Genomic DNA, 9,376 nt, shown 5'->3' on the forward strand with positions numbered 1-9,376 from the left:
TGTATGTATGGGAGTATGTGTGTGTGTGCGCATGTGTATATGTATGTATGTGAGTACGTGTGTGCGCGCATGTGTATATGTATGTATGTGAGTATGTGTGTGTGCGAGTGTGCATGTGTGTGCGCATGTGAGTTTGTGTGTGTATGTATGTATGTGTGCATGTGAGTAAATGTTGTTCAAATGTTCGATCGGATCGGGCATCTGAACGATCAAATTTGAACCTTGATCAGATTCATTTAAAATTTGATTCAAACCTTATCTTCAGATTGGGTTCAGATCAAATTTTTTGAACTAGCCCAACGTTCGGATAAAAAAATCATATGCGATTCGATTCAAACGTTATGTTCGGATCAAGTTGGATCAAATGTTCGAATCTGAAAACAAAAAAATGATAGCCTTTTGTCTGCTTTTCCAGCCGACCTGTCGAGTCTGGGACTGTTGTTCGCAGAGTTTGAATATTGTGTTCTTTGTGGAGTTCTTCGTGGAGCTCTTCATGTTCTGAGCTGTGTTATTAATTGAAAGTTGAAACTTGACAGGAACATGAATCATTCATTTGCCTCTTTTGCATTCTGCAATCTGCATTATATTATGTCGTTGTTGTTTACAAATCATCGCCCAACTCATTTCGTTCACAGTACATGTTAATATACAAAAATTGTCAGAATAATTTCTACACGATCAATAGTTTCCTTTGATTTTGACATCTGCTTTAAGCAAGGAAGTGTACATTCAGATATCTGACTTTAATTCACCAATGCAACTGACAATAAAAAAATATCCATTTCTGAGATGAAAAAAAAATTATTTAGGATCCGTGTAAATGTATTTCATCCAAATAATGCTTACGGTGGCTGCATCCACCCACACCATATGGCATATGTTGTATCAAGTTTAATGCGATCAAGATAAATTACTTTCCGACTGACCTGTGGAATGAGTCTCTGTTAATAGACGGACTATCTTCACCAGATCCCAATAGTACGCTTTTAATACATTTTGAACATGGTTTATGATCTACATATTTGGTATGATACACCTGCCAGTTTTTTCGAAGAGACCCATATTTTTCTAATGCGAAGAGATTCATTTGAGTATGTCGTTTAATATCAAACTCTTTATGAGATATGTTGGCTGATGGAATGAATTTGAATATTATCATATCAAGTGATGATAAATCATACACATTCTCTCAAAATTGGTACTTCCAGCTTGAGCAATTGTTTACCCGCTCGAGCAATTGTTTGATGAACACATGATGAAAAGTGAGAATGCCATGAAAGAGAATTTAGTGGTTTGATGCACCAATAAAGACTGAAAAATCTAAAAAATTGTTCTCAGATTCTCTTATGGTTGGATCGTTAATGAGTTCATTTCTGTAATCTAAGATTCCTTGCCTTCTAGGATTATTGTTTAGTTTTTCTTTATTGGGGTACATTGTATTGAGGTAGTTTGAAAGAATCAGCTTCTACAATTATCATGAATAGAAAATTTTTTCCCTCAATGTGCATTATTTTATTTGTAATGTAGAATTTAAGAGCAACTTTGCCCTTAGGAAACCTCATATTATTCATGATTTAACTTATCACTCCTGACTTTTATAACATGTTTATCTCGATATCTCCATACCCTAATGCATAAAATATCCTTATGATGATTGAATAACCCTCCAATATACACTTGACAGTTTGGGGATCAGCTTGATGTAAAAATCTAAAGATTATTGATAAACTCAAATAAGGGTAGTCATTTCCATGCATTATTCATCTTTAATCTCCTAAAAGTAAGTACAACATTGCCAAAAATTATTATTTTACATAGTAATGAGATCATGCCTTTCACTTTACCAATGATTAAAAAGCTTACATTTTCTACTTAATTAAGGTTTCCATCAATTCTTTGACATGTGTTTTACGAAGTTACACAATTTGGGATTTACTATTAAGAGGAATTGAGGGATATTTCTAATCCCCACTAGACTCATTGAGTCAAGTGGAATATGAATCTAACAATTTCCCTAGTGTGTTGACTTTTCAGGTCAAAGGTTGACTTTTGGTGGTCATAAAATTATGAAATTTTATGGAGAAGTTAAGACAGAGTCCTTGGGACAAAATTTCAAGTAAAAAGGAGCTACGAAGAAAAAGATGCATGCTAACCAGTGGAGTTGACTCAATCGATAGGCTTGGTGTAAAGGAGCTTGAAGAAAACCTTCTAGAAAGTCCTTGGAGGCTTCCAGGATGATCAAGGCACACGCGGATGACTCCAGCTGGCAGATCCTGTTTGGAGGAGAGCCCAGGGTTGAGATCCAGCCCAGGATTCATGAGGTGGAACCCATCCATCCATCCATTCCAGCTCAAATCTAAGGGCTAGGGATGAGTCATAACTAACTCTAACAAACTTGTTCTTTTCCCTTCCCATTGGTTAGAGTTAGTTGTAACTAACTATAGCCAGTTGGAATCTGGTTGGTTGGGGTATGATCACCTGGATTGAGTCCTCAAGAACTCAATCCTGGACGTTCATCCATGATCCAACAACAAGAATGGCTGGAACAAACACATGTACCGCTATAAAAGGGCCCCCCTCACCCTCCTTGAGGGCATCCAAGAATTGGGAATTGCATTGTCCACTTTCTTTCTGTATGAGCTTGTTCCTGGGTCCACCTTCATTCTGGAGGTGCAAGGAGTCTTCTCGGAGCGTCCTGGATCTCAAAGCCAGTTGGTAGGGAGCTGGAGAAACAACCTTGGGCCCTTTGGGGTGTGACAAAAAGGTTACGTGCTTCTTCTCATCCTATCTCCTCCTAGAATTTTTATAACTTCTTGGATATCCTTAAGCAGATAGCCAACGTCTCAAGCTTTCCAACGCCTACTCACACGTGTCAAACCGATATCTGGAACTTCAGATATCGTTGTTTTGGTCCACCGCACGTGAGAGGACCTCCGCCCGCGCGACCAGCGGCGGAGCGCTGAAACATCAGCGCACAAGAGGCCCTTCCGCCCGCCCATTCAGCGGCGGAAGCTCCCAGGTTGTGCGCTCTCTCCCTCTATCTTAACTTAACTGTTGGGAATCGTTCTGAACTGAGTTAACTCGGTTCAGTAACAATCTAGACCGCTCTCTCTCATCCGGTTCAACGACTTTGAACCGGATAAGGGAATTACAACCCATTTAAATTCAGAATTGTTTATCTCTCGCTAGAGACGATAAAAAGTTCTGGAAAAACTCTCACAAATCACTATCTACCTAGGCTTTGCAAAGAAAATTCCCTGTGCCTACTAAAAATCATTTTCATCTTTTTCATTGATCATAAACCAGCTTAAAAAACTAACATAATCTGAAATCATGGTATAATTGTCTAAGAAATAATATGGATTTTCATGGTACTTTCCAAAGAATTTAGGAAGAGAATTAAGTAAGGTATTATCGACTTTGAATCTAACTCCTTCTGGAAGATCTAGAGCAATAGATGTAGATTTCCTTACAGTCCTTGGATTTACGTGCTGTAACAGAGTCTTTCTTTGAGGATTGCAAGGTAATTAGCACCTATGCTGATCTTGGCGATTTCCCTCCATCCTTTTGCTGTGGCTTTTGGCAAGATCTTCGTTTAGATTGTTCCCTTCTTGATCTTGTGTCATAAAAGTCTTCTTTTCGGACCTAGTTAACGCCTGTTAAGGGTAAAGTTACCCTTAACAAGATAGAGAGTAAAACTAATTAAAACTCAATCCAACAAGCTACATGTTGCTCCCCGGCAACGACGCCATTTGATTGGTCCAAACGAAGGGGTAAAAGTTGATATTAAGTCGTTTGTAAGGATAGTTATGTACCAATAAATAATTTTATTTCCTTACTAGTAGTATTTAGTTAGGGTCGATCCCTCAGGGAGCTAGGTAACTAGTTAGGGTGAATTTCAATTAGAACTTCAAATTTCTGATTATGTTAGTTTTTTAAGCTGGTTTATGATCAATGAAAAAGATGAAAATGATTTTTATTAGGCACAGGAAATTTTCTTTGCAAAGCCTAGGTAGATAGTGATTTGTGAGAGTTTTTCCAGAACTTTTTATCGTCTCTAGCGAGAGGTAAACAATTTTATTTTTAATGTAGAATTTAAGAGTGACTTTGCCCTTAGGAAACCTCATATTATTCATGATTTCCCTGATCACTCCTTCTGACTTTTATAACATGTTTATCTTGATATCTCCATACCCTAATGCTTAAAATATCCTTATGATGATTGAATAACCCTCAAATATACACTTGAGAGTTTGGGGATCAGCTTGATGTAAAAATGCATAGATTATACACCAAAATATCTATTGATGAGGATGATCTTCTGTTTGACATCGAAATATGCAGAGGAGAATATCAATTGTATTCTGGCCTTGGAACCATCATGTTTTATAGCTGATTATTCTGGATTTGTTGAGGAGTTGAATTGTCAGGAAGTACTTAAGATAGTTGGATATCAGACCACTGGCATACAGATCCTAGGTGCAGAAGTGGATAGAATGAGCACATGGATTATCCATTGCCAATGTTCAATACATTCGTCTTCCTCTGTCTGTATCCCATGTGAAAGATTCTTTGGACTATATAATGTGCTAAACAGGTGATGATCAAATTTCATGCTTCATAGTATGAATGCAATTCAATGACATAAGTACTTCATCAAATGAATGCAATGATACTGCTCTAGAATCTTCGGTCCAAAGGCACTTTGAGGCCATGAATGGATTGAGTTGATGATGTCATTCTAGATGGAGTTGGCAGCATCTTATGAGAAGATGACATTAATGACTATGGTTTATGTCGTCAACCTTGTTGTTGGTCCCTTAACTCTCACATGATATGTAGGTCAGATATATGACCACATCACTAAGACTGGGCTAGCATGCTGAGTTATCCCCACTCCAATACCTGCTCTAACTACGTGTCATACCAAGCATATGGATTTTACTTTGTGGTGGCACTCATACTGAGGAGATAACATCAAATTTCTTGTAGAAGAAAACTAGATGGAGGTCTTATACTAAGTTCCAAAGAGATATCCAATGGTGTGACGTTCCATAAGATGACCTGATTTGGACCCTAAGTATGTTTGGGTAGAAATACAATTATATATAAGACTATATATAAGAAGTAAACATAATTGATCAAGTAGAAGGAATATCTACCTTTGTAAATAATATTTACTGGAGGTGAGGATTCTAACTTTCCAATCTTCATACTAACATCTTTTGAGTGTTCACTGGTTTCTTGGCAAGTTTGCATGTCTCGTGGAGTAAATCAAGGATATAGTTATGTTTTTTGAACAAAGGATATACTTATCTTGTGACGTGAAGAAATATCCTCTTTGGTGTATGAAACCTCAATTTCCAGAAATTTCATTTGAGTACCTAAATTTCATTAGAGTGAATTTCCAGAAATTACGGAGAGATTTATACTCCGCAACTCAGTCATTTTTTAATCACCACATGTAGTAATTATATCATGCTATGAGATTCGGGGGTGGTAAGATGGGGATACACCTGACGGTAATGTATCATCATCAGCATATAAGTACCATCATCCCTCTGTCCTATCAAGGCATTCGTTAACTTTATCTTCATCTTTAAAGATACCAATATTTGGTACCATTATTGGTATCAATATTCTGTTTTCTGACTTATAATGCAGATAATGGTATAAGATATTGATAATGGATATAATTAGGGAAGAATTACCTAGAGAAGAGATAGAGACCCATCAGATCTGGTGGAATTTTGGAGTTACTATCTTGGGCTTTACTGGCTTTTACCATGAAGATGTATGGACCTACACAGATTCTCGTCCCCTTATAAGTAGGGTTTTCCACCTAATTCTATGTGCAAGTCTTTTTCTCCTGTCCAAGATTTAGACAAATGGCTGGAGGACCTCAACCCCTCAAATGTAATGAAGCACATCAGTCAAAGGAGTCTCTTAGCTGCAAGTCAGATCTTGAGGTCACCTCCTCCGGCCTTCGCCCCCACCACTCGTTGATTTAATGCCTTGACGAAATATATTGGATATTCCCAAATATGAGATAGAATTGGAAGCGATTGTAAGATATGTGATGTGGCCTATGATGACTGATAAGCCGCAAATAGGGGTGAAAATTGCGCAATTTTTTAGCCCTTGTCGTTGTGAATTTTTGGCTTATGCAATAAAATTTATAAAACTCTACTTAATATGTATAGTAATAAGTATGAGTGTCGTCCAAGGGAGGCAAGTAGGAATTTCAATTTGATTTTCTTTTTGGTGTTTTAGATCCTAATTAGAGTGAATTTGATCTTCAATGAGGATCAAGTCACCCTAATTAGGTGAGAATTTAGAGAGGGGGATAGAAGAGATGAGAAGACTAGAAGAATTAAGGGCTCTAAATTTCCTTCTTTGATCCTTATTAAAGGATCCAAGAAGTCATTTAGAGAGGTTGAAAGAGGGTTCTTAAAATGAGTTGGGTTGATTTTTGCAGATTGATAATTCAGAACTAAAATGGGGAAATTGAGAATTCTAAGAATTAAAACTAAATTTTTTAGAATTTTCTTTTGTAATGCAATTGAATGCCCAGGTAAAATTCCTCAATTTCTCCTCTCAATCCTAATCAGGGCTTGTACATGCTGCTCAAGCCAAGCGATTTAGAAGTTCAGACTAGAATGGAGATGAAGAAACAAACAACTTAACCTATTTCATTCAAAATGCACAAAAGTTTGAATACAATGAAAGAAAAAAATACCAAAACTGTTGATCCAGGCTGGGACTCCTCTCTGTCTTGCAGCTGTGATGAAGCACCCTCCAGAATGAGCCCCTCCTCTCAAAATTCAGCTTTTATACCTAGGTTACATGGTGAAAATCACCATTTTACCCCCGTTTAGTAATTAATATTTATCTATCAATGTAGGCTAGATATGAATTATCCAAATGCAGATAGAAAGAGGGGATCAAGACGATCAAATCCATAAAAAAATCATCTCAATCGGACTTCAGGATCAAAAGTTATTAATAAATCCATTTTAACCAATTTTAACCATTGGATTAAAATTGATTTATTTCTTAATTCACGCAATGACGTGTCTGCAGCCTATTGGTTGCCGCATTTCAAATATATTTGGCGGGCTCTCTCTCATCGCGCCACGTACCCCACCTGCGAAAAAAAGAAAAACAAAAGAAAAATCGAAAAGCGGGATTTGCATACGCATCGCTACGCACGTACCGGTGCGTTTCTTTATACCTTATCCATTAAACTGTCGCCACGTCAACAACCGTGCACGTGCGTTGTATGCGCTGCACGGGCGGTGTACTTACCTCCTGCGTGTAGCGCACATCTCATATCCGTTGGATTTTAATCCAACGGCTATGATTTCGCCACGTCGACGCGGCGGAAGGCACCGGCGCGCTTTTTCAACGGAGCCCTTCATAAAACAGATTATTGATATCTGACGCCGCCCAGAGGTATTTGTATATATGTCCTTTCGGCACTCTCTCTCCTCCGATTTTCTCTAAAATTAATAATGCAATTGCAAATAAACCCTGAATGATTTTAAATTGGATCTTCACGCCTGCCATGGCGACCGAGAGCTGTTTTCAGGGTCTTTTGCAACGAAACGTTGCAAAAAGGCCCCGAAAAGTCTAGAAATTGCATAAATACATTTTTTCTCTTATAAATATGCCCTTTTTTAATAGAATAAAGGCATTTCTTCTTGAAATAAATCCCAGAAAATTCCTAAAAATTCGTTAAAAAATTCTAGAAAATTCTAGAAAATTCCCTGATTCATTCCCATGTTGATAAATGTCGAAATAAAATTTTTAATGTGCCATTTTCATCCAAAAATAATTATTTCGAGCTTCAATAAATCCTTACAAATTCATATAATTAACAGAAAATTAGGGAAAAATCAGAAATTACTTGAAAACATTATTTTCGTGTAAATATATGATAACAACCCAATTTTAAGCCTTTTAAATGCATAAATCATGCTAATAACATGAAATAAAGACCGAAATTAGGGTGTTATCAATGACCAAGATGTTCCTGACATACTTCTTTATGTCCTTTTTCATGCCATTCATAAACAAATGTTGGTTGATGATCTGGTAAGGCTTAAGCAACCAAACATGTTATCATTTTGGATTGTCAAGGAATGATTTGAAGAATTGTGTGGATTTTTGACATGCTGTCAATCTCACATCCCTTGTAAAGTAGTACGCCTTCTTATCTCAATTAGCCTGACTGAGGGTCTTCCCCTCGGTAAACTTCTTCCTTAAAGGATTTCCATTCTGTACATTGAATCTTGGATCCTCCCACGCTATTACACCTCTTTCCATTTTTGTGTCTATGGATCAATCGAGCCAAGTCAAAATTTAAGTGGTTCATTGTGACACGAGTTGGCTGACCATAAGGCGACAGATTATCACATGCGTCTTGGAACCAAATTTTAAAGGACACCTCAATTGAGTGACCCATGTGCACAATGCTAGAGGATTGTTCTCACCTTTTCTTTGATTGTCCCTTCCCACAGGCAATATGGGCCTCGTAGAAATCCCTATGGGGAATATAACTTCTGATGAGGCCTTCTTGGGCTCTATCTTGGAGCCTTGTGTAGGGGTGCATGTGATGGTGGGAAGTCCCTTAACGGTGCAATGGGTGATATGGGTGCATTACAACAATATTGTGTTTAAGGAAAGGGGTATCTCAAAAGACGGTGTCTTGCATGATGTTTAGAGCTTTGTTTCATGCTGGTTTATAAGGGAGTGAAAGAGCTCTGTTTCATCTAGGTTTGGAAGGACTGAAGGAACTCTGTTTCATACTGGTTTAAGAGGGAGAGAAGGGTGGGTGAAGGGAAAATCTGGTCATTCGTACATTTAACGTCAAGTTGATCACTGACATCAGTTGATCTTTCGTATTTTTCTGCAAAGAAAAACATAGATTCCATCTGCATCATTGCTCATTACCAATAATAAATGTGCACCCCTTTTAGCCAAAAAATTGGAATTGTATTCATTGGCCCTTTAAATAAAAAGTTGCCCCATTAGATTTCACACATTTGTTGATGTGCATCTATCAGCATCGTTACTCATTACCAATAACAGATGAGCAGCAAATCAAATAAAATGTTTCGCAAATAAAAATTTGGAACTCTATTCATTGGCCCTTTTAAAGATATGTTGCCCCAATGGTTTGACGTGTTTGTTTATCTACACCTCTCATCCTTCTTAGATGAAGGTTTTTTTGCAATATATGAATTCAAAACTTTGTGTTTACTATAGTTCCACTTCATTGAGGATCCTATCAAGGTTTTTCTGGAGCATTTGAGATCATTAGTGAACTGCTAACCCCTCTTCAATCTAATCTTTGGATCTCGCCCTAGCTCAT

The sequence above is a fragment of the Wolffia australiana genome, chromosome 1 (assembly GCF_029677425.1).
Source record: "Wolffia australiana isolate 7733 chromosome 1, ASM2967742v1".
Taxonomy (NCBI): domain Eukaryota; kingdom Viridiplantae; phylum Streptophyta; class Magnoliopsida; order Alismatales; family Araceae; genus Wolffia; species Wolffia australiana.